Here is a 26,091-nt window from a genome sequence, read left to right as displayed (position 1 = left end):
TATGTGGCTACTATTTATATGCACTATTTATATGTGGCTACTATTTATATGCTACTATTTATATGCACTATTTATATGTGGCTACTATTTATATGCTACTATTTATATGCACTATTTATATGTGGCTACTATTTATATGCTACTATTTATACATGGTGACTATTAGCGCACATAATAATAGGCGTTAATTAAATGCCGCATGCAATATCGCGCGTAAATTAGCCAAGTATGCTTAAATCGAATCGTGCGATAAGTGGCGAAAATTTAGACGCGATAACATTTTTATCGCACGCTATAAATAGCACACGTTTTAATGCACTTTAGTGAATCAGCCCTATTATTTTCTAATTTTTTGTAGCTGGTAAAGCCTGCTGTTTTCATAAAATTATGACCAACGTGAATCTCTTAACTCCTAACTAACAATAATTGAGAATGGTAAAATATTAAATACATTAATACTAAAATGATAGACAGACAGTAACTGATTAATCCAACACATAGCTAAAACACGTAGCTAAACCAATGATATCTTATCAATAATATCATTCCTACAGACCTATCTCCTTTTCCATATCTCTCGGGTACCCTTTATTTGTGGAGCATCCACCAGGGTAGAAATCACACTAAAGTTCTTCAGTAAAGTTTAGGGCTCCATAACTATATATATCTATGTTATGAATGATCATAGAAAAAATCAACATAATAGTATTTAGCCTTGCATTTGCTTTCATATGGTGTTCTCCTTCCTTCTTTTACTGGAATGTACAGCTTCCTGGTCACATGTTATATAACTTAGTAACATAATGACTCTGGGTAAAAGACTTTCAAAGGAAAATTAGCACTGCTCATTAGTGATGAGCGAATCTGTCCCGGAATGGCAAGAACATTCACGAAACGGTGAAAAATTAACAAAACGCATTTGTCGCCCGCGTCTATTTTTTTGTCGCTCGTGGTTTTCTTGACGCGACCATGCCCTTTTTGTGACACGGCCGTGCCTTTTTTGATGCAACCTTGTCTTTTTTTGATGTGTCGCGCCCAATGTGACGCAACCGCACCCAACGCATTTTCTGCGGCAAATTTTTCTCGATAGATTCGCCAATGGCGAAATGCAGAAATTTGCTGCGAATCCATGCCTGCCAAAAAAATTTGCTCATCACTACTGCTCATATGGGAATAGCACAAGGTCAGAGGCTTGTACAACATTTGCTTCTCTGGAATATTTCTGCCAGTAAATAAATTGCTGTAGCTGCTTACTAAAGTCGTATAAGGTAGCAAAAGGTAGATTTTGGCCCTAAAATGCTTAAATGACATTTACTTACAGTAAATAGCAGTCAGCATGATTCAGTGACAGAGGTTTTTCCACTAATGAAAAGTGTGCTACATATTTAGGAGGTTTTAAAACACAATGTCTCTCTTCTGCAAAGCAAAACAGAGAGGTTTAACAGAAATATATTTATTTAAAAAATAAATGTTTAATGTTCCAGTCCATAAGAAGGATATTAATGAGCTGTAGAGAGTGCAGAGACGTGCAACTAAACTGGTAAAGGGGATGGAAGTTTAAGCTATGAGGTGAGACTGTTGAGGTTGGGGTTGTTTTCTCTGGAAAAAAGGTGCTTAGGAGGGAACATGATTACTCTGTACAAGTACATTAGAGGGGATTATAGGCAGATAGGGGATGTGCTTTTTTCCCATAAAAGTAATCAGCGTGGCAGAGGCCACCCCTTTAGATTGGAGGAACAAAACTTTCATTTGAAGCAGCGTAGGTGGTTTTCACGGTGAGGGCAGTGAGGTTGTGGAATGCCCTTCCTAGAGATGTGGTAATGGCAGATTCTGTTAATGCCTTTAAGAGGGGCTTGGATGATTTCTTGAACAAGCATAATATCCAAGGCTATTGTGATACTAAAATCTACAATTAGTATTGATGTTGGTATACAGAGTTTATGTATGTGAGTGTATAGCTAGGTCAGTATGGGTCTATGTGTGTGCGCTGGGGTTTGTTTGATTGAACTTGATGGACTTTGATCTTTTTTCAACCCAACTTAACTATGTAACTATGTAATGAATTCACACAATTTAGGGTAAATAAGAGGGTATTAAGAGATATGCAAGTGAGATGTGAATATTTTTCAAAAGCATTACTAGTTTGCAATTTAAGTTAATGCCCTTCTCAATATTTCTCAGGGGTTTGGAAGAAGCAATTACAAATGGATACCTAGAACTGTTGTAAAAAAGCAAAAAAACCCTGGTGATAGTTTTTGTATTTCCTTAATGCTCTAAAACTGAATAGAGTTTTCTTAAGAAGAGAGCTATACATTAAGAAAACTGGATACAATATACCTCTAAGGGGCCTATTTATTAAAGTATGACAGGTACGAAATACAAAAAATTTGTAGTTGATCATACTTTTTTGTACTTTACGACAAAATTTGTGCGACAAAATCGTATTGTCACGCTGCATACGAAAGTTTCGGATTAATTCAAGCTTCGTTATCGCGACTTTCCTTGGGCCAGGTTGGAGCTGCAGAGTGCCATTGAGTCCTGTGGATCAATACAATATTATCGTGACTAATATGATTTTTTCGTAAGCATTTTCGTGATATTTGCGATCATCAGAAATGATCATATTTAATCCAAATTTTTCCTATTTCAGGATTCAAACTCGTACTTTAATGAATAGACCCCTTAGTGTGAGCTTCATAAATAAAATAATTGTACCTACCAAAGTAGAAAATTCACCCCCATTATATCCAAGAATGTGCTTACCCTGCTGGATACTCTATAGACAAGTCTTCAGTTGAGCCTAGTAAGGATTTTTGGGAACCTGCATCTACCAAGGCTTGTTACATGTCCCCACAGGAATTTAGGAAATGATGGCAATGGTAAAGAATGGGGAGGGCTAGTTTTAAGGTATTCATGGATTCATTTTTAATCCCTACATCCTAAAGTCTGGTGCATATTAAGATGATGTAATTAGAAGATTGGATCCCAGCATTACTTAAAAAAAATTAAGCACCTATTATTTGAGTATAACAGTTATCCTCTATGAATATACAGGTATGGGACCTGTTAGCCAAAGCTTGGGACCTGAGGGTTTCAGAATAAAATATCTCTCCATAATTTGGATCTCCATACTTGAAGTCTTCTAAAAAATTAATTTAAAATTAAACAAATTAATTATATCTTAGTTGGAAGCAAGTACAAGGTTCTGTTTTATAATTACAGAGAAAAGGAAATATGTTTTAAAATTTTGAATTATTTGATTAAAATGTTGTCTATGGGAGATGAACTTCCCCTAATTTGGAGCTTTCTGGATAATGAGTTCCTGGATAATGAATCCCATTCCTGTGGTAATTGCTTTTAGGCCGTACTGATTTATTATGACTCTATGCTATCACTTAGCCAGGAACTTACTTTCAACTGTGCGGATAAGAATGAAGACTTATTATTGCAGACCTATTGTATATCTTACTACTTTAGATTGGGCCATGTGGTCTCTTATTAGAGATAAAAGCTGTGATACACTCTTTCATTGAGCCATGTGTTCTATGAGGGCTTTATAGGGGTAGCCTCCTGTTCTTCAGTTTCCTTAGCTACATCCTGGAGCGTCCACAGCTATCTACCATATAGCGACTCAAATTGTGAGTTGAGGCTTGTGGTACCTCCCTGTTTAGCCATGGCAAAAAAAAATATTTTGGACATAGATGGTGTGCCTTAGTTTTTCAAGATTTCTCTTAGTTGTAGCAGCTGACCTGGTCCAGCTGTAATATTCTTTAAACTGGTTGCTTCAGTATACTGTGTTTCATAATCCAATATTGTGTTGGTGTCCTTTAGCAGACTTGGGTAAAGGGCCTACCAAGTCTATGACAATCATCACAAATGCGACTTGGATGATAGAAAGGCGAACCAATGAACTTCTGTAATGGGGCTTAGGGGTTATTATTTGACATTCAGAACAGAAGTTAAAGCCTACTTAACATTTCAGTGAAACCCAGGAAAGTGGCTATTTTTATCCACTTCCAGGTACTCCCCCATACTGAATGTATATTATTCAGATAAAACATTCTGGTGTGGGAATACGTATTTGCCCTTGTAAAATGGGGTTTGCCACTTACAAATTTTATATTATCTCAAGCTTTGCTTAAGCTTGGGCCATTATATGAATAGTTCCAAAATTGTATCAGGGCAAATATACTGAAAAAGATTTGCTGTTTTTATGAATGCATGTAAAACTTAGAGTTGCATTGTTGTTTGCCTCATTCAAGGTATTTAACATTATAATAATGTATAATGACCAAAGTTATGTGGTACACCTCTGTTAATATCCATGCAGCATGTCTCTGACAAGCAAGATGGCAACTTCCATTCACTCATATTTACAAATAGAAAGTAGCAGTAGTAAGATATAATTTAAGTATGAATAGATTGCCTTTATAAATGTTTATCTTTACTTTAGATTGGGATGTGGCCATGCCAAATTGTGAACTCAGCAGTGATAGAGACTAAAGGTCACAGGGTGATTATTTATTCCATATATTTACACCAGTAACACAATGTTGAGCTACTTGGGACCAGAGGGACATTACTATTGATACCCTATGATGTTTCGTTACTATTGATGTCCCGTGCGACACTGCTAGCAAATGCTTGACTGCAGCATGATGAATGACTCAAATCCATAGGGACAGGATATTCATCTGCTTCCTATTCATGTATCATCAATGGGGTTAAATATATAATGGATATATACCAGGCACATTTAAAATGATTTCAAAAGATACTTTAGTAAGAGCTAATGCCACCATTGGCAAATCAGTTGACACTTTTGGCTTAACAAAAAAATAGGGCATCTTGCAAAATGATATATCACTCCTTATTGCTGATGAGAAAACATGCTTTTAAACATAGAAAAACAACATTTTCCTGTTTTTCTAGCATTAGCAGGAAATCCCTCCTATTGGAACGTCATATCCATGGAAGAAGAGTGCAGCAGGACCGAAATACAAATAATTTTAAGCCAAGACCAGCACTGATTATTTTTATGCACAAACCTGAACTGAAAAATGGGATGCGAAAAATATATTCTAACTTGACAAAATAACCAAATGTTGCCTTATATTGAGACATACTGACACAAATTAAACTCTCTGGAAAGCAATTTCAGTGGAATGCAGTAAAATCCATGTGATTTGTGCTTATATTTAGCCCTTTGTGTACACTGCTATTTTACTAAATGAGCCCTAACATATTATATCAATTCATTTAACACTCTTGTAAACAAATAAACAGTAGAAAAGAAAAACATATAACTGAAAAGGAACACAAAGAAAAGAAGAAATGTAGTTCACGCTTCTAGGAAACTCCAGTTGAAAGGTTGCATTATGCATACATAATAAATAGGTATCTGGAGAATTATATTGATATGGACCATATGGTAGGATTGGAGTAACAGGTGTGATATGCAAAATTAATTTGGATTTAGCTGAATGGGTGGAGAATACAGTTTGGGTATATGGAATGATTTCAAATTAAATGGAGAGTGGCGTTACTGGCTGTAATTAATCTGACTCCGTAGAGCCCCTTCCTAAGGGAACAGAACTGTTTTTTTAATCAGGAAATTTGTAAAAAAGGAAGACCTGTACAAGCAATGGGTTTAGTGGCTAATCCCCTGCTACTTGCTCACTCTCCAATATTCTTTTACATCCAATACTGTTTTACATAGATACTCTGGGGAAATATATACTGTGCAGCTTAAATCTAAAGAGCCAACGTAATGAATTAAGCAAAATACAGTATATAACTGCAGAGCCCAATTTCTCAACATTCTGGGTATGAAGTGGTCAACTAGAAACATGCCACTACTTTCTAGTATTAATTCCTTTGTATGTTTTTCCAGCAAAACTATTTGCTCTGAAACGTTCCAGATATTTTCACTAGGTTCTCAAAATCCAAATCTTTGGCGGTGAAGGAAATTTATAGGGGTAAAAAATGTACAGTATGTGTAGCCGATGGCCTTTTCTTTCAGTACATCCTAGCTCTTGTATGCACTGATTATTTTATCTTTAGCCATTTCAGAGAAAGACTAATCGATTATCACCTTTATTTCCATATTTTCCTCCACCTTACATACTTTTTTCAACACATACTAATGAGATGTGCTGGGGTGAGTGTCTAAAATGAAATCAATCACTTAACAAGTATTCTATAAAAACCTACATCCTTTTGTGTTCACCACTAGCAAATTAACTTGCTAAATTGGCACTCACAAAGAAAGTGAGACAGGGCCAAAACATCAAAGTGGACATTTATGAAAGAATTGTATAAGGTCCGGGAAAAATAAGTAAATTGTAGCTGGTTATACATTATCAATGTAACCAAAACAGAAAATCCCTCTATTACCTTTTGATAATAAATGCTCATATGTGCTAAAATATCTTCTTGATGGAAATGGACATTTTGAAAGGGTTGTTGTAAATTAGATCATGTAAAATAAAGTTTTAGAATGGTCTGAATCAGTTCTGTACTGACAGCCATGTGGAAGTTCTTTTATTTCATATAGTTCTTGCTTTTGCTAAGGCATTATCCATAGGTGGCAATACTAGCTGCTTTTTATTTACTGTAGGGAGGTTGTGCTTAGGCTGTCAGAATGTAATCAAAACTTTGCTCTGCTGTTAGCAAGATAAAACTTCCTAGATAAATGCTTGGAGAAACGGAAGTTATGATGCAAGAAAAAAAAAAATACTGAATTTAACTCACCAAAAAAATAACTGATTCTAACTATAATACGCCACCATATCAAATGCCTTAACAAGTCAGAGGCAATATGATCAAAGTTTGGAATAAATGGATAGCTGAGAGATACTTTTTATGTTTTGCGCATTTTGAGCAGTTTTATGTTTACCAATAGTGATGAGTGACTTTGTTCTGTGTCGCCTAAAAATTTGCGATTCTTTCAAAAGATCCGTGAAACGGCCAAAAATTTGCGAAACAGCGAAAATGTTGTGTGCCAAAAAAAATTGTCGTCCGTGGCTATTCTTTTGTCGTCCGCGGCTATTATTTTGTCGCATGGCTATTATTTTGTCGCCCGCAGCTATTATTTTGTTGCACGGCTATTCTTTTGTCGCTCCGCGGCTATTATTTAGTTGCACGGCTATTCTTTTGACACCGGTGACGATTTTGGACGTGCGGAAATTCGCCGCGAATCCATGCCTGGCGAAACATTTCGCCCATCACTATTTACCAATACTACAAAGCTTTGCTGATTTTTTCCAGGCTATTGTGATTTTATTACATTTGTGTACACACAAGTATTTTAATGCTAGTGCCACACAAGGCCAATTCTTGGCTTGAGGAAAAACGCAGACCAAGAGCCAGCCCCTTTGCTGGCACCAGCCTCTTACTTGCCTGCACCAGAAGCATTGTGAGACAATGCTTCTGGGTGCAGGCAAGGTAGCAGGCTGGTGCCAGTGAAGGAGCTGGCTCTTGGACAATAGTACTGTGTTTTTCCACAGGGCAAGAATCAGCCCTGTGTGGCACTAGCCTAAACCTCTGAGTGGCGGCTGTGGTGGCTGTGACAAAAGACAAAAGAACCCAGAAACATGGATTATGCAGCACTGGCATTCTAGAAATTCATTGACAGTGCTGAAGATTCTATTATCTATATTAATATACATCTGTGCTTAACACATGCCCAGTAAACAGAGTATGTGAGAGACATCCAACATAAGTATATTTTTTTTTTTTACACTTCTAGCAATTGTGAAGATATTTAGTCAGATTCTCCTTAATAGTAAATCCCCTGGATAAGCATAAGAAGCATGGGGTAAGTATTTTAAATCTCACTATTACACTTTAAATGAATAAAGTAAATATTGGATGCTCGTAGGCCCTTTTAAATAAGCTGGCAACCTAGAGTCCTGTGTTCAACCCAAAACAATAGATTCTTATAAGGTATCTATTCATTGTAAAACATTTATTCACGATTTACTCACGATGTCAAGTCGATATCTGTATATTGCGAATTCAGAGAATTCACAATATTGCGAATTCAGTGGACTATTTAGACAACCTTTTGTGTAACTCAAAATGAATTCCTTTATATTTGAAGTAGAAGAGAAACAGATATGTGGCTAAAATATTCAAGGAAAATGTTATTGCAAAGTTCACTGCGTAGGATATAAAATATAACCGCCCACAGAAAAAAGCTCACTTGCGGGGAGATTACAGCATTTACTGTCGTACAATATAATAGGATTTCACATGAGAATAAATCTCTTGATAGCTTCTCTGAAATATGTTTTATCTGATCTCAGTATATTTTGGCATGAACTATTCAAATAATAATACTGCCTTTTTTCACCTACAAAAGCATTTTCTGTTGAGAATTAGTACTCAGCTCAGCAAAATCTCATGGCAGTGTTATCTATGGTGTCCTTCCACAGAAGAATCACTTCCAAAAAAGGAAGTAAAACACATATTCAGTGAAAGAGATTTTACAGAAACCAAAGCAGTTGGTAGGGAATTACTTATAAACTGTAATATGTCATTGAGTGCACATCTCTCAGCAGGCCTAATCTGTTTGCAATTCAGTGACAGTGATCCTTGCTCCTTAATCTTACATTCTGCAATATTACGGCTCACTTGTAACATCAAATATATACACTGGATAATTATTTAAGTATTGCTCTTGTAGGAATAGGCATTAAAAATATGAGAAATAGAGAACTCCCTTTGCAAATCATTTTAAAAATAGCTACCTCTGTACATTCTTCTTATGGAGATAAATACTTGTGTATTATTGTTATCTTTCGTGTTGCTGTGCTTTTTGTTAAGCAAATATTTATGTATGAAGATTTAATGTGGTATAGCAGGAAACTGAGGACTGCCATTGAAGCTGCAGACAATTACTTCACCATAATGACTAAATATATTTTAATGTGCCAAGGCATAGCTTCTAAATACAGGTGGGTGGGTGACTGGGATGCTGGGTTTACTTTCCAGGGCCCCTCATATAATCAAAAACCCCAGTGAAATAGATTTAGGTATAAATATAGAAAGAATGCTGAAATTTTAGTTAATGCCCAGCAAATTCTTGTAGATGCCACACCAGTAATTGTAATGGGTATCAGCCTTTGAGAAGGGAAAGATTATTATAAATAGCAGGTATAATAGGTATAATATCATATCTGTAACTATCAGAATAATAACCTCTGGAAAAGGTTATAGCAGGTATAGTATAGCACATGAGACACAGGCTCATCTCTCTGCCTGCGTTTTCCCCACAGGTGGAAGGAATCTGATGCGCTCCCATCCACTCAGCTGTTCCCCTGCACTGACAGGCACAGTGCCAGTCTGTGTGCTGACACACTGAGTAGATATTGGCTGAGCTTGTACCATGTGTGCCCTCAGCCTGATTCTCTCAGTACACCCTCTACACCTGAAGCTTGCTTAGGGTGCTGGGTATTATAATTCAACAGCTGATCTTACATTTACAATTATATTGTTACAGGTACATTGTAAACCTGGGTAAAAAAGACAACTGTCCCTCAGGTTCAACACTTATCATATATCCCCTAGCATCACTGAATAGCATTAGGAAAGAAAAAATTCACTTGCAGACTGTGAGGATATTTCTGTAACTACCTTCAAACACATACTGCCAGAAACAATTCCATTAAGTGTATAAAATGTAACTAGTGTTCATAACTTTGCATATATTTTTAAACTTCATTTGTCAGTTCGCTGCCCAGTCCGCAGTTTATTCAAATCCCTCTGCATAATGAAAACATTGTGCATAAAGCGTATCATCTTTTAGAAATTTGTACAATTAGCAAATACAGAGACAGTGCTTGCAAAGCCCATGTCAAGATCATTTGTGAACAAATTAAAAACCAGAGATGAAGGACCTCTGTGGTATTACACTAACACTTATCAACAAAAAAATCACATAAAAAAAAAAAATCATGTTAATTACATTTATCACTACTCTTTGTAATCTATCCTTCAGCCAGTTCTCTGTCCAAATATAAACAGCATATTCCAGGCCAATATTCCTTTAATGTAACTAATAACATTCTGTGTGGTACTGTATTAAATGGTTTAGAAAAATCTAAGTAGACCACATCATTATAAACACATGGAAAACTACCGTGTAACAACATTTTATATTTAAAGTTATGTCGGGGTGGAATATCCCCATCTCAGTTGCTTTTCCAACATATTAACATAGTTACAAACCATCCAAGTTCAACCCTTCCAAGTGAACCCAGCACACACAAACCTATAATGACCTATCTATGCTCTCAGGGTCGGACTGGGCCGACCCTTGCCGGTGCTCCTCCTGCCTGACTGTTTCTCCCCTGAAGCATTAAATTTATGCGTGCTTGGGTAGGACGTCGGGTGGGGGCCACTGCGGGGGGATATGGGACGCGGCTGGCAGGGGCACCTGCAGGACCCCTGGGGCAGGAGCCCCGGTGGACCCTGCAACCCCCAGTCTGACCCTGTATGCTCTAACATACTGTGTATAACCTATATATACCAACATCAATACTAATTGTAGATATTAGTATCACAGTAGCCTTGGATATTATGCTTGTTCAAGAACTCATCCAAGCCCTTTTTAAAGGTATTAACAGAATCTGCCATCCCAACATCACTAGGAAGGGCATTCCATAACTTCTTTGCCCTCACTGTGAAAAACCACTTACGCTGCTTTAAATTAAATTTCATTCCTCTAAACTAAAGGGTTGACCTCTGGTGCGCTGATCATTTTTATGGAAAAAAAAAACAGCCCCTGTCTGTCTATAATCCCCTCTAATGTACTTGCACAGAGTAATCATGTTCCCTCGCAAGAGAAAACAACCCCAACCTTCACAGTCTAACCTCATAGTTTAAATCTTCCATCCCCTTAACAAGTTTAGTTGCAGTCTCTGCACTCTTTCCAGCTCATTAATATCCTTCTTAAGGACTGGAGCCCAAAACTGCACCGCATACTCAAGGTGAGGCCTTACCAGGGACCTATAAAGAGGCAAAATTATGTTTTAATCCCTTGAGTCAATGACCTTTTTTATACAAGACAGCACTTTATTTGCTTTAGTAGCCACAGAATGACACTGTCTGGATTTAGACAACTTGTTATCTACAAAAATCCACAGATCCATCTCAATTAATGATCCTCCAACCACTACCATTTAGTGTTTAACTTGCATTTATATTTTTTTCTACGAAAATGCATAACTTTGGACTTGTCAACATTGAACCTCATTTTCCATTTTGCTGCCCAGTTTTCCAATTTTGTCAAATCTCTCTGCAAAGTGACAGCATCCTGCATGGAACTTAATAAACAAGCTAAAAAGCAAGGGACCCCTGCAGCTCTCTACTAACAACACTGGTCAATTAGAAAGTGTTTAATTTACCACCACTCTTTGTAATCTATCCTTCAGCCAGTTCTCTATCCATGTACAAATATTATGTTTCATGCCTCAATTTTATCATTAACTTTCTATGTGGTACTGTATCAAATGCTTTAGCAAAGTCCAAGTAGATTACATCCCCTGCCATCCCAATATCAAGCTTCCTGCTCACCTCCTTACAAAAGCAATTCAATTAGTCTGGCAAGATCTGTTATGCATAAAACCATGCTGGCACAAACTTATAGTATTGTGATTTGCAATGTATTCAAGTACCGTATCCCTTATTACCTCTTCAAGAAGCTTTCCTACTGCTGATGTCAGACTAACAGGACTATCATTTTTAGGCTGAGAACAGGGTACCTTTTGTTTTCAAATTTACATCTGGAGGCTAGTGTTGTTATGGTGTATAATTAAAAAAAATCAAACTGTACAGTCTAAAGGTGGCCATACACGCACCGATAATATCGTACGAAATGTCGGCGGTATGTCGGCGAGTCGACCGATATCGCAGGAAGCTGCTGATATCGGCCGACTCGCCGATCGGACCAGTTTGAAAATTTTGATCGGGCGCCATAGAAGGCGCCTGACCAAAATCTCCCTTCAGCGCTGAATCGGCAGAAGGAGGTAGAAATCCTATTGTTTCTACCTCCTTACCTGCCGATTCAGCCCTGAATGGTGTGTGGCGGATCTGACGATGTTTCGTGCGACCGATGGTCGCACAAAACATCGTCAGATTGCCACGTGTATGGCCAGCTTAACTATGGCGATATATGCACAGATACAGTTGGTTGGAAAAAAGGTCTAGTAATCTCTTTTAATCATCTTAACTGTCTGGAAAAAAATGTGTGATCTGCCAATGCCTTTTGTTAGAAGATGCATAAATCATTTGCAGTTCTTTCCTATAACTGCTGGTAAATGATTGTTTGAACTATTGTGCAAAAAAGCAGATCAATTCTATTTAGCCATCTATATGGATAGACAAACTGGACAAAGTGCACAATATCTGGCCACTCAATCAGATAGCATCAAATTCAGCAAATGTATAGCCACTGTGAAAATGTAAAAAAAAAAATAAAAAAAAAAATATATATATATATATATATATATATATATAGATTTGAATGTAAAAAGGTATATGTTATTATATCTTTTTCATAATGGTTTATTTTATTAAATTATACACAACGCCAATGCTTTACAGATTATTATTTTCTGCTTCCAGATACTTCCGGTACTACTTATATTTACAGGTAATCGCAAATATATCAAAAGGATACACTTTGGGACTAATTTACTATAACACAGTAGGTACTAGACTGTGCAACTGCAGTTTGCTATTGAAATCAATAAGTTGTTTGCTTTCATTTTGTAACTGCTAGTCGAGTGATAAAAACAAATTACTGATTAGTTGTTATGGGCAACTGCAATTCTGCAATTTAGCATATATGATTGTAAATGAGTCCTTTTAATTCATTCTCAGAGAAAAAACAAGGAGAATTAAAAGGTTTTGCAAGTTACTTTTCTTTAATGTAACATAAGCATTTGCAGAAAAGCCACTGTTTAATCTATGCCTTGGGCTCTAGGAGATATACAGAACTTGACAATGTACAGTAGCCAAAGGATATATTAATTCTGCTGATTTTCTTAGCTGCAGTAAAACCTCAGACCATTTTCTTAAAAGGCAAATTATAACCATTATTATAATATAACCATGCTCTTTGTAGCTTACCTCAATTTAAAGAGACCATCTATAGAATAGTTTGCATATCCCATCATTCCTCTGCCAGCCCAGCTCTAAAAATGTGTACATGGTGACACTTCTACAACTGTTACTATTAACACCAATAGCCATTCTCATTTTTTGTAGGTAAGTGGCCACATTCATACTGTATATAACGGGACAGTGGAATTATGGCAACTGCCTACTCTTCCATTTTACTATGGTGGCTCTGGTTATTTTATAACTCCTCTTTGTAGGGCCAATTCAATACTAAGGGGCAGATTTATTATGCAGTGTAAAAAACAGTGACAAAATCTGGTGTTTAGACGGTATAAAATAAAACACACATTGATAAATTCACCATAACCAAATCTGAATCCTTAAAATCATGTGACATATATTATATTTACATATGCAAATTAGGATTCGGTTCAGTATTCGCCCAAATCTTTTATGAAGGGTTTGGAGTTCCGAAAATAGTGGATTTGGTGCATTCCAAGTTGGAAGGCATAAGACACTACGACCTCCAATACAGTGTAATCCTGTACTCAGCAGGGCTAGATTTACAGCAAGGCATACCAAAAATGTTTTCTTGGTGGGAAATTATACAAGACACAAAAGACATATTATATGTGATTACTTTTAGTTTAGGCATCAGAGATGTCTAACTTGCAGTCCTACAGTAAGGCTGTTGGTGGTATAATAGAAGTCTGTTTAACAGCTGCTAGGGTGCCACAAAATGAACACCCCTGATTTATATAATTTTTTCTAAGCCTTAGAAGAGGACCCCTGAATTCCTTCATTGCCAGAGGCCCCTTTTTCTTATAATTCTCTAATTCAGACCCTGGTTGCTGATCATAAAAAACAGCCATTGTTTCTTACTGCTTTTATTAACTCCTACTCATCATTTTCCATTCAGATGTAACTGTGGGGGACAACCCCCGTGCATAGTGATTCATACATTTCAGTAGCAGGAGCTCAGAAACTTTTATGTAGGTTGCATAATACTCCAAATGCTGCTCATTTCTTTGTGGAGCAGAAATATCACTAAGCAAGGGAAATTTAATTTTGTTCTTAACTAAAGTAGAATAATGATACCAGCTGTATACAGGTGCATGCAATTTTGTGCATCTGAGTTTCCCTACAAAAGTCACACAATTAACACACATAAGCATACAACCAATAAGGACTGACAAATGAAAAATAAGTCTTTTCGGTATTTAATGCAGTTCTTTGGGGGTGCCTTCAAATCTGATTTATCACTTTGGCAATAATAATGACAATTTCATTCCCCAGATATATGTTCTTCTGAATGATCCAGTTACGTAGCAGCAAAGCCCAAGTACTTAGATAAAGCAGGAATATCAGCAGAAGATTTTCATGTTCTTTTACCTTGTATAATACCCTTTTCTCTGCTAATGGAAGCACTGGAATCCTGACAAAACATAACCCATGATAAAGTAGTTTCTAAACAAATGTTAAGCCAAACACATATCTATCAACGTCTCCCTTCAGGGAGTGCTTTTTGGTCTGTAGTGTGTCAGAGGTATGCAAGCTTTCATATATAGAAGGAATCGTCCTTTGATCAGAGCTGAGCACAGCTCACAGCCCATGCAACCACAGAAGCCCCTTTGACGGAGCAGAGGCACGTGCTGCATAAAGAATTGTCAAACCAGCAATGAGCTTGTTAGGTAACTTTACAGCCTATGAGTGCTTTATTATATCATATATATACGTTGTATATATAGAGAGAGAGTTAAAAGTTATAGATATTAATAAGCACTATAATGTATAGAAACTGGTTCTGTTTTATGCATTTCCACCACTACAGATCTGTAAAGAAAACATTTAAAAACTGAGACTTCCATAGTTGGGGGCAATTCTATTTTTACATTTTAGATGTACAGTAACTGTCAATGTAAAAACAGTCCCTTGCAATATAAAAGCTACAAAGGCTTACATGAATATTCAGGTGCTGTCTTTATTGCAAGCATGGACAAGGATTCCTTTTTGGCCTTGAAAAAGCATACACGATATTCTGTGTCCTCAAAATAAGTGTAGGATTTATAGAAACCAATCTGTGCCTCTGGCTTTCCATTCCTCTCTTCATAATAAATTGTTACCTTCTGTGGCCTAAAGCTGCAATGTGTGATTCCCTTATTATACCACTACACACAATGTCAGGCTCTATAAATAGCACATTATTATTTCATATCATCGTACCTGTGAGAGCCACTAATGGGTTGAAGTGAATGCATTACTCATTGATGTTCAGCCTGTCACCACTATCTGGAGCTTAAATATAGCTTAGCAATTCCATCTTTTATTCTACAGAACAGAGGTAACTGTTATATTAACTGTAAACTGGGAATGTAATGCACATGGGCTTGCCCATCTGCCACTGCCCGGAATGGAAAAAAACCATTTCACTGTGACAATCCACTAACCTTTTATTTACATTCAGAGTTACATTCTGTTTATGCTTTTGGGATTTCACATCTCCACACACCTGTATGCCTACCAGGAATAGCACCTACATGGAAAGGAAAACTGAACTCATTTGACCCCATATTTAAGATGCCTGACATGCAGCATCATTGTATAAGAAGACAATCATTTTTTCTAATACTTTCCAATCTGGACTCATTTTTCATGCTAAAGAATTGATTGATAAATGATATAATACTTTGGAATTTTAGAAAGCAAATTCAGGTTGTCACATTGCAGACTTGTATGTATTTTGTAGGGTATACAGTAATGTAGTGATCTCACCTGTAATGGAACACAGCACCCTCCTCTCACTTAGTCCGCTAGAGGCACATGGATACGGGTGCTTAGCTAGGTGAGTACAATGGGTTCCTAGTAGCCCATGTTTCCAGCAAGCATAGCATCCAGAAAATGGTTACCAAGGCTCTGCATCTGCTAACAGTTTATTTCAGCTGGGATCAGAACTTACTGAGCATTGATTCCCCATGGCACAATCTTGCATTTGATTAACAGTAGCTGAAGACATGAATCTTGAGTTTCTACATACGCTTGCCTATCAAGGGTTAAACAGCTTTAACGAGAAAAACTGGCTCCACTGTGTATATCAGATCCAGAAATGAACCAGAGTCCTGGGGGAGAAGATAAACACACACAGGAAATCAGTTTCACTAAAAACAAAAGAAAAAGAAATGGTTCCTAAACTGAACTTCAGCCAGTAACCCATCACTCAGACTCTCTCTCCCTCTCTGCTTTCACCAATGTAGATTAACCCCCTATGTAATAAAAGGCACAACATTTGTCTAGGTACAGTAATCCATAGCAGCTAACAAGAATGTTGCTTTTAACAGGTGACCAATACATGCTACCTGTTAATTTGTTGCTATAAGTGATTGGACCTGTAGCAATCTTTGCACCTTTTATTGCATACCCACATTGCTGTAAGACTCATTTATTAAAGGGGGCAAGGTGCCAAGTGCTAACAAACCACATGGTTTTGGAAAGACCACTTTCAGGTACACATTATGTAAGGGTGGCTTGTGGGCATGTTTCAGAAATCCTACAAGTACAAGCAGAAGTACCTGGGGGTGCAAGGTGTATTATAAGCCCTAAGGTGTCATTTATGAAAGAATGCTAATGATAATTGGCACACATTCTACCTAATAGTAAACCTACCCCTGCTGCAGTGCAAGACAATTTTGTTACCTTAAATGTTTTAGCTAAGTCAGTGCAAGATGAAAAGCACATCAGTCTAGAGTGTACCCAAATTTGTTCCTTCCTTTTCCCTGGGGGCATACGATGCCTACATTCCTAACATGGTGATTAAAACCTGTGCTTGCCTGCACAGGTCTCTGTTAGTCACAAATCTTTGGGCAAGGTGATTTTGGGGGCAATTTTGTACCCCCTTTAATAAATGAGCACTCTGAACTTATTACTAAAAGCAAGTGTTACATTCAGTGTTCCCATTTATTCCAGACACACTAACATAGGTGCAAACAACATTAGGTATAATACGAGGTGCAATAATAATTGTGTCCTATTACAGTCTAATGCTAAAAAGCTTATCATGTTAGACTGGATTACATTTTGACAACAGGTTAACTTTCTGTTTGACACCTGTCTTACAAAAGAAAGTTTCACACCTTATGTGATTAGATAGATAGATGGATATATATATATATATACAGTATATACATGTACTGTAGAACACATCTACTGAGATAAAGCACATACTGTAAGAATGTTATAATGATGCACTAAAAGACATTACTTTACCAGACAAAGAAATATATACTCTGGACATACAGGAAATATGATTAAAACTAATAACAATATTTAAGTCATTTTAACTTAGTTTGTTTTACTTTGATTCTTTATAGCATGCATAATAGGAATTCTATTTAAACTGTTTAGAGTTTTAGGAAGAACAAACTTACCTTGGACATTTGGTACGAGTTTAAGTAGTGTGCAGTGCAGTCTCCCTGCTGCATGTGTAGTATGAGGAAGATATATTGCTTTCTTTTAGCTGAAGTACATCCAAGGCTAATCCAGAGTAAAATAATGAAACACTGCTGTTCCCTTTCTCCCTGGTGCTCATCCCTGCTACTGATCATTGCTCACAGCTATCACTAGGAAGAGGGAGTGAGGGGGTGGAGAGGAATTAATAGGAGGAGCAGCAGTGACAGAGGAGGGAAATCAGGCATCAAGACATCAGGATAGCTAAAGGAAAGATTTGTTGCTTTAGCTTGTTAAGAGAAATATATATATATATAACTGAGGACATACAGAGAAGTTACAAAATAAGGCTTAAGCTCTAGAGATGTTTTATATAATGAAGAAATATTTTGCATACATATTTTTGCATTTACCACTTAAATTTAAAAACTACCATTTCAGACAGAAGAAAAGCTGCAGCTTTTTTGCCATTATTTTAAATTACTCATTAATAATTAGACTGTAAGCTCCTTGGTGCAGGAGTACCCTCCTTTAAACACCCCTAGTGCCCATACTCTACAAACTCAGTAGCACAACTTAATCCACCTGTACCACATGTGCTTACAGTTGTAATATTTTTATTATGTTGATATTTGATAATATTTTTATGTCCCAGTAAGCAGCATGCTCCTGAATTTATCAATACATTGAACTAGTTTAGTAACACTGGTGTTCTTCTATTATTTTCTTAGATTCTTTACATGTTTCCATGGTAACAGCTGCAGCTACTTTTATGACAACTTTAATTGCATTTGCAGATAGAGCCATTTAAGCATTGCAAGTTTGTGGCATTCATTTTATGCTGAAAGGTAGTTATTTATTTGTCAGCTATTTATCAGATAATTGTTATTATTAAAGGAAGACACATTAGCCTATTTGGATTCCAGTGTATCAGTGTATCAGTTTGCAAAGAAAACAAACTAGAAAGATAAGTGTTTAATCTATACCCTTATTTACACCTAAGCGCGATTGTATCTGTGTGCAACAGCCAGGGACTGATAATCACATACTGATTTATATCTTGATTGCATCATTAGACTTTCAAAGAAAGCTTTGATTTTCATTTATGCAGCTTGCATTTAATTATTAACAAGTTTAACAACTAGAAGAAACTATATATATATATATTATATATATGTGTGTGACATTCTGTCCTCTCTGATCTAGAAATTAATTTTAGATACACTTCAACATAATTAGCTATAAACCAAAGGGGATGATTTTTATTACCACTGATTTTTAAAACCACTGTTTTTCTTCATATAGGCTGTTGCATTACTATATTTAGTATCTAGAAATGTATTCAATTTACTGTGTTTCTACCAAATAATTATTATATTCTGAAACTGAAAATCGTATTTACAGTGATGTTTGATTAACACAAAATTGCCCTATATATTTAAAAACAGAGTAATTGCGCCTTCTACATAAAATATATAGTGACACCTTCTGACCCTGACATGAATTACAACTGAGAAATAAGAGGGATACATGTGTACAGGATAGATTATCCAGAATGCTTGGAACCTAAAGGTTTCCAGGGATCTTCCTGTAATTTGGATCTCCACACCTTAAGTAATACCTTAAGGATTATTTATTTTAGTTAGGATCAAGTACAAGGTACCATTTTATTATACAGAGAAAAGGGAAGCCATGTTTAAAAATTAGAATTATTTTGAGTACATGGGGATGGTCTTTCATAATATAAACCCAAAATCCAATAAGTTCAGTAGGATTGTTTTGCCTCCAGTAAGGATTAATTATATCTTAGTTAGGATCATGTTTAAAAATTAGAATTATTTGCTGTACATGAACTATATTGGATGGTCTTTCCCAATTTTCTGAATAAAAACTTGCACTTTGTGCCTTGTGCTGGATAAAAAATCCAGCTCAAGATGCAAAGCACTGCACTCATAGGTGCAAAGAAATCCTAAACAGATATTAATTGGGAGGTAAACCACAAAATACACGTTTGCTGAATAAAAATATTGTAACTCTAATGAATATACAGTATATATATGGAGGTTGCTTAACAATAAAGTCTTTTTCTGTCCCTTTAGCAAAACTACTGAAAAATGATCAAAACTGCAAAAAATTCGCTAAATGTGGCTATCGCATGACTTTTTTGATGCATGCAACTTTTTTGACGCAACAAAACTTTTTTTTGGACACAACTTTTTCCTCACCAAATTTTTGTCACGGCGATTTATTGTGGGTGCCTTGCAAAAAAATTCACTCATTACTATAACAGATTAACAAACCTGTAAGGTCAGTGACACATGAGGAGATTAGTTGCCCCGCAATGTGGTGACTAATCTCATCTGAATGCTTTCCTACCAGCAGTAATGTAGATCACTTTGGCTATCTGAATTTGCCCAAGTTACCTCGCGATTCATCAGGTTTTCTTGGTGTCCCACTATGTGCCCCCTCCCCAAATACCTAAATGATAAATGCAGAAACAGATATCCGTAGATCAAAGTGCAGTGCTCTATTATATTAATATAAACAGCTGTGCATTAGGCCGCAATCTATGAGGCTATGTGCAAAGATAAAAAATATGGTACTTTAAGATCTTAATTTTGGAATCTGCATGTTGTTCCTTCCATGATAAATTAGCTGTTCTATCTTTTGTATTAATAGATAGCATGTTAGGATTTTGGGACATTTTTAATATATTACTGACATTTCTAAAATCTATGACCTTTAAATCAAAAATGTATATCTTGGAATAACTTCAAAAGACACTGTGCTTTGGAGTAAAAACAAAGTGTGGAATCGATGTGTAAGGATTAAGCCAAGGGAATTCTTGGAATTAGCCAAAAGATCAAATGTACTAATACATATATACAATACACATCTTCTCTGAGAAATAATTGTATACAGTTAATAATTGCCTGTATGCTTTTGGAAAGGTTCTGTTAATTTTCTGTTAATCTTACTTCAATGATTTGGCTTGATTTATGTGCACACATTTAAGTTCATGTTCAAGTTCCCTTTTGTATTGTTCTTAAAGGCTTTGTTGAAGCCAGTCCAATAATCCTGTGTAGATACCAGTGAGACGGAAATTGGGTACTCTTGTTCTGGATAAGTTCGTCTAAAGAACTTTTGTATCTAGGCTATAGAGTCAGATGAAAAACTGTTTTTTTCACAACCTTTTTCTGGCTATGCCCTAAGCACTGTTTGTTAGGGTTCCTGGAACGCAGATTGTAAGTGTAGGGACCTGTGGGAGCTCTCCTGCCAGGACAAAGGCATATACGGGAACAAGAAGGACACAACCACAATGGAAGTTCAAACTTGTTCAATTTATTGTTACATGATCATAACTTTTATAACCTTAGGTGTATACGCAATTACATAGGGGTGTGTTGTAGCAAATAAGAAAAAGATTATTGTTATTTCAAAGATGGCCTTCAAGGATGGCCTGTATCAGACAGGAATGTAACTAATAAGATACATAATATGTATTTTGCGATGTGCAAGCCATGCAAGGACACTAATTGGGAAAAACAAACTATTGTGAGTTGTTCAACCTTTGCTGTTTGCAGTTACAAAATGGAGATGTATTTCTAAAATGGAGTATGATATGCTAAGCTCCAAAGTATATTAAAGTATATGAATATATGGATAAATGATTATATTAATATGAGAATATAAGATATCATGTCAAACCTCACAATGTTTACTACAATCAGCTGCAGCTTTTTGTCTGATATCTCTATTTGTGTTTGTCTTTATAATCTCTAGTCTTGCAGTCATTTTCATTGATAAGTTCTTGGGTATCTAGCTGTTCCTGATACTTAGTTATCTTTTGTTTTTGTTCCTGGTCCTATTTCCTAATTTTGGGATGATATGGTATTGCTTGATATAATGCCCCATGGAGTAATACAAAACGTAAGGGGTGCTTAAGAAACCTGGACCCAGTGTGCTCTCTAGGAAAGAAAACATGGCAAAAAGAGAGAGATATCACAAGACAGGCCAAACTCTATAACCACAAAGCCAAAACACAAGATAGGCAGGGGAATAGGGAAGGCAGAATAAGAACAAGGTACAGATCCGAAACCATAAACGACAATGTAGGAGTCTGAAAGTGCTAGTCAATGAGCTGCAACTGCAGGTTAAAGATGTGCATTGAATTATAATAAACAGAATATAGAAAGTCAAAAATTACAATGATATGTAAAAACCGATGAAGTCTTCAGCCTGCTTCCTAGATAGCCACAGAGCCTGAAGCTATCATTCAAATCCAGCAATGTACATATTACTGTACCACCTATAAATGGATTTTAACAATAGCTGTTAAAAGGAAATCAGATTTTGGCTGCAATCTGCCATTAATTTGCACCCTGCCTTTCAACCTAAAATATTTTATCTCTTAACAACAGACATGCTGTCAATTTGTCCTTATTTATGGGCCACTAAGATGACCAGTCATTGGCAGCTACTGTTGGCCCATGAATGGTCCATGTATGGCTAGATTAAGTTATCATGTGTATGCAAGCTTCTATTTCTGTGTTTGAAAACTTATCAAAAACTAGATTATTATTACCTTTCATATATTGTATCCCAATATCAATAAGGTTATTAGAGCTACTTTGGCACATGCCAGTTTCAAAGCAATTGTTAGAAACTGAAATGCTTAAGTGTAAAAAAGATATAATAAAAACTAAAAGATAATTATATCTTGCAGTCTCCAAGTAAAGAATGTAATGCACTATCTGCGAGAAATTAAAAAAAAAAGCAGTAAGGCATAGCAATACCACTATGCAACATCTTTACTTAGTGTACAAAAAGAAGAAGATGTAGAATTTCCTATTTGTGGAAGAAGTAAATACGGTATGAACCACGATTTTATATCAATTCTGTACTAAAATATATTCCCTATATGAAAAGGTTTGACATTCTATATAAATTAATTTAATTGCTCTGGGTTACTAAAATGGAAAAAAACTTACTGTAGCTTAGTTCAAATGTTCACTCTGTTGTTAACTAGTTACACTTGAGAAAGGGCGTGATACAGCCCGAAACATGTTGTGTGCTGTGGTTTGAATAAAGGCTGAAGCAGTTCATCTGCGTGAAGGTGCTCTCCTCTTTTTCTGTGAAACTTAGCACCTTTTAATTATTGTAAACTATATATATTGATAAGCATTGGCTGGTAATTCTAAGCATATAGATTAGTGATGATGAGCAAAACAGGACGCCAACATTTTTGTTGATGCACACAACTGTTTTTATTTTTTATGCAGGCGACAATTTATTGTCCCACAGCAAATTTTCCCACCTGTTTTGTGAATAAATCCACCAATGGCAAAATGCGGAAATTCCTGCAATTCCATGCAGATTGCTTTTTTGAATAACCACCCATTTTGTGGAGAGAGCAGTCCTTCCTAATAGCAGAGACCATCCTCTGCTATAGTTAAATGAGAGAATGCACAAGATTCTTAACTACGTCTAGCGGAAAATTGTGTTAGCATAAGTCAATAAAAAAGGAAATTGCAATACCAAAAGGGAGGTCTCCAATGCATACTATCTTGCTATAAGAAACTAACCTCTACTTTATTTAGTGAAGCCGAACAAGCCATTATCATTCATTCTAAACAGTCTTATTGTCAGCATGCTGCCCAGCCCATTTCTCTAATCTCAGAACAATAGAGCATGGTATGTATTGAGTGGCTGTGAATAGTGTTATGATGTAATGCAGAAAATAAGTCATTTGTGGTGGCAGGTTCTTCAAAAGCTGCAAGGTAGAATTTGGGTCCCCTATAGCAGCTGTTATGGGTATTTCTTTTCTAAGAATTATGGCAGGAGCGCATGTGGAAGTAAAGAACAAAGAACAAATAATAGTGCAATATTGTAATGCAAATCAGGGATCAGGAGGAATAACTACCGAATCCCAAAAAAGTGTGGGATTCGGTAGTTATTCCTCCTGATCCCTGATTTGCATTACAATATTGCACTATTATTTGTTCTTTGTTCTTTACTTCCACATGCGCTCCTGCCATAATTCTTTGTATGCGTTTGGGACCCAGTCAAAGGGGTGACTTGAGGAGGAGCAGCAGGATCACACAGAGTTTTCGTCACTTTATTCACTGACTTTATTTCATTGAATATAATTAACCACAAAGCGCTGAGGACACAGTATTGTATTTACCACACTAGATTTCTTTTCTAAGGGCTGTGGCACACGCTGAGATTAGTCGCCCGCTACAAATCTCCCTTGTTGCGGGTGACTAATCTCCCTGATATAACATTCCACAGGCGAGAATGTAAATCACCGGTGGGATGGTATACACAGAGCCGGCGATTTGCCGAAACCGGCAAAGGTGCCGGTGGGATGTCATATCAGGGAGATTAGTCGCCCGCGTCAAGGGAGATTTGTCTCGGGGGTGACTAATCTCAGAGTGTGCCAGAGCCCTAAGAAAGATGACGGATAGTAGTAACCATTCTGTTGCCATGTGGTAGATGCAAGAGCCCCCATCCCCATTGATAAAGGGCGTCACACTGCCCGAAACATGTTGTGTTTTTTGGTCTGAAATAAATAGCATTTTAGCAGAATTCTGCTTTATGGTGCTCTCTCTATATTTGGATTGTAGAGAAGGCCATATATTTGGGTCAAGGTAGTCCTTCATTAAGACAAAGTTTGGGAGGGTGAAACCCCTGCTAGCAGCAAGGATTTCTTCCCTATTTAAGGATTATGGGTCTATAAACTAAAATCAAAAATCTGCCAGGGGTAGTTTTGAGTATATTCTTTATTGAGAAAAGGAGTTATGTTTTGTGAGGAGTTTAGGTCCCTCAGAGTACAGCATTGCAGCCTTAACAGAAATAGTGGAATTATATTCAATAGTGTTAGTCAGGGTCGGACTGGGGGGGTGCAGGGCTAACCGGGGCTGCTGCCCCAGGGGCCCCGCACCCCCCAAGGCGCCTCCTCCAGCTGCGCCCCCCCCCCCCCCGCCGCGTACCACTATACCCCCCCGCAGGGGCCCCTGTCCGACCTCCTCCCCATAATCTATGTGAAATGCATCAGGGGAGGACAACGGAGGCCAGAGGAAGCAGCAATAAGGTCGGGTCTGGGCCGCTGGGGCCCACCAGGGCTGGGGCCCACCAGGTATTTTCCCGGTGTCCTGGCGGCATAGTCTGACCCTGGTGTTAGTTTGTGGAGGTGCTAGATAAAGAGAGCTATAACACAGTAATGAACACAGCATTTATAATGCATTTGCCAGAAAGAACACACTTGTAAGTGAAGTCTTCTCTGAAGCACTACAAACCATAAAAAAGCATAAAAAGAATGCCATTGCTCAGCAGGAATTGTACTGCTCTGCAAAGAAGGTAAGAAGAACAAATGGATTAAGTAAAATGATGGTTATTATGGAATAACAGCTATCTAATATTCTATTAAGATCATATTCATTTAACAGAGCCGCTTAGGGCCAATTTGTGCAAACTGAAAGCAATACAAATTATAATTATTCTTTATTTATGTAGCACTGACGTGCTGCAACTCTTATTATACATTATTCATTGGATCAGTGTAGTTTATAGTCTAATGTGCCTATCACATTCACACAACCTAGGGTGAGTTTAGTCAGGAGCCAATTAACTTCCCTACTTGAGGTTCATTGTCATGTGTTCCACAGCAGGGGAGCACAGAAACAACCACAATCCATACTTCTGTATGTGCATGTACTCACACAGGCGCTTGTAAGCCCCCAACGCAGCATGTTGCATTCCACCTGCATTCAGCGCTTACATGCCCAAATCAACCTTTTACTCTTTTGTCTTTCGAATGCGCGTCAAAAGCAAGAAAATGCGTCATGTTGTGTCTAAAAAAACCACAAAGAAATGTGAATGTAATGAAATGCTCTGAATGCTCATGGATACAAACAGGCAGAGTATAATGGAATCATTTAGGTGATATGTTTAAGTGTGTGCAAACCTGAATCTTAAACGTGCATCAAACGCCCATGTTTTTGGAGCAGAACGCCAGTGTTCATTCATTATGCTGTCAACAAACTACACTGTCAATCATCAAATACTATTTAGCTATAGTAACAACAGAGTTCAAATATATCTTAATACTTTATCACACCATAGGGGGCCTGAAGAACATAGTTATTTAAAATTACATTTTACTATTATCCTTTATTTATTTATTTATTTATTTAACACTGACACATTTTACAATTAATCAATACTTTACCGAGATTTTTCTTTGCTCCCATTAGTCCCTTGTCCCAGGGGAGTGTACAATCCTAGAATCATTTTATCAGGATCTTTTTCATGGGATCAGGATAAAATATTGTGATTTCCCGGCAAATGTAAAATCATTGAAAAATGTTAAAACAACTTGTTTTTCAAGTACTCAAAGAATAAAAGCAGAGGAGTAAGTTTTACTTTGAAATACTGTGTTAATGACAATGGTTAAGGGACAGCAAGATCTCTCTGACAGTCAGATGCACAACCTTAAGCAATAAGTTATATATACATATC

At 36.9% G+C, this 26,091-nt stretch overlaps 1 protein-coding gene across 1 annotated transcript in view; it reads right to left on the bottom strand.

The window, feature by feature from the left end:
- Positions 1 to 17,747, bottom strand: part of tmem200a (transmembrane protein 200A) — a 62,231-nt gene extending 44,484 nt beyond the window's left edge. The window contains exons 1-2 of the mRNA XM_002936304.5: positions 17,550 to 17,747; positions 15,901 to 16,244 (exon numbers count right to left, since the gene is read on the bottom strand). The gene's annotated coding sequence lies outside the window, so the exon portion shown is untranslated. The remainder of the gene's footprint in view (positions 1 to 15,900; positions 16,245 to 17,549) is intronic.
- Positions 17,748 to 26,091: the final 8,344 nt, after the last annotated feature.

The sequence above is a fragment of the Xenopus tropicalis genome, chromosome 5 (assembly GCF_000004195.4).
Source record: "Xenopus tropicalis strain Nigerian chromosome 5, UCB_Xtro_10.0, whole genome shotgun sequence".
NCBI classification, from domain to species: domain Eukaryota; kingdom Metazoa; phylum Chordata; class Amphibia; order Anura; family Pipidae; genus Xenopus; species Xenopus tropicalis.
The sequence above is the reverse complement of the archived record's forward strand: the minus strand, read 5'-3'. Positions and strand labels throughout refer to the sequence as shown.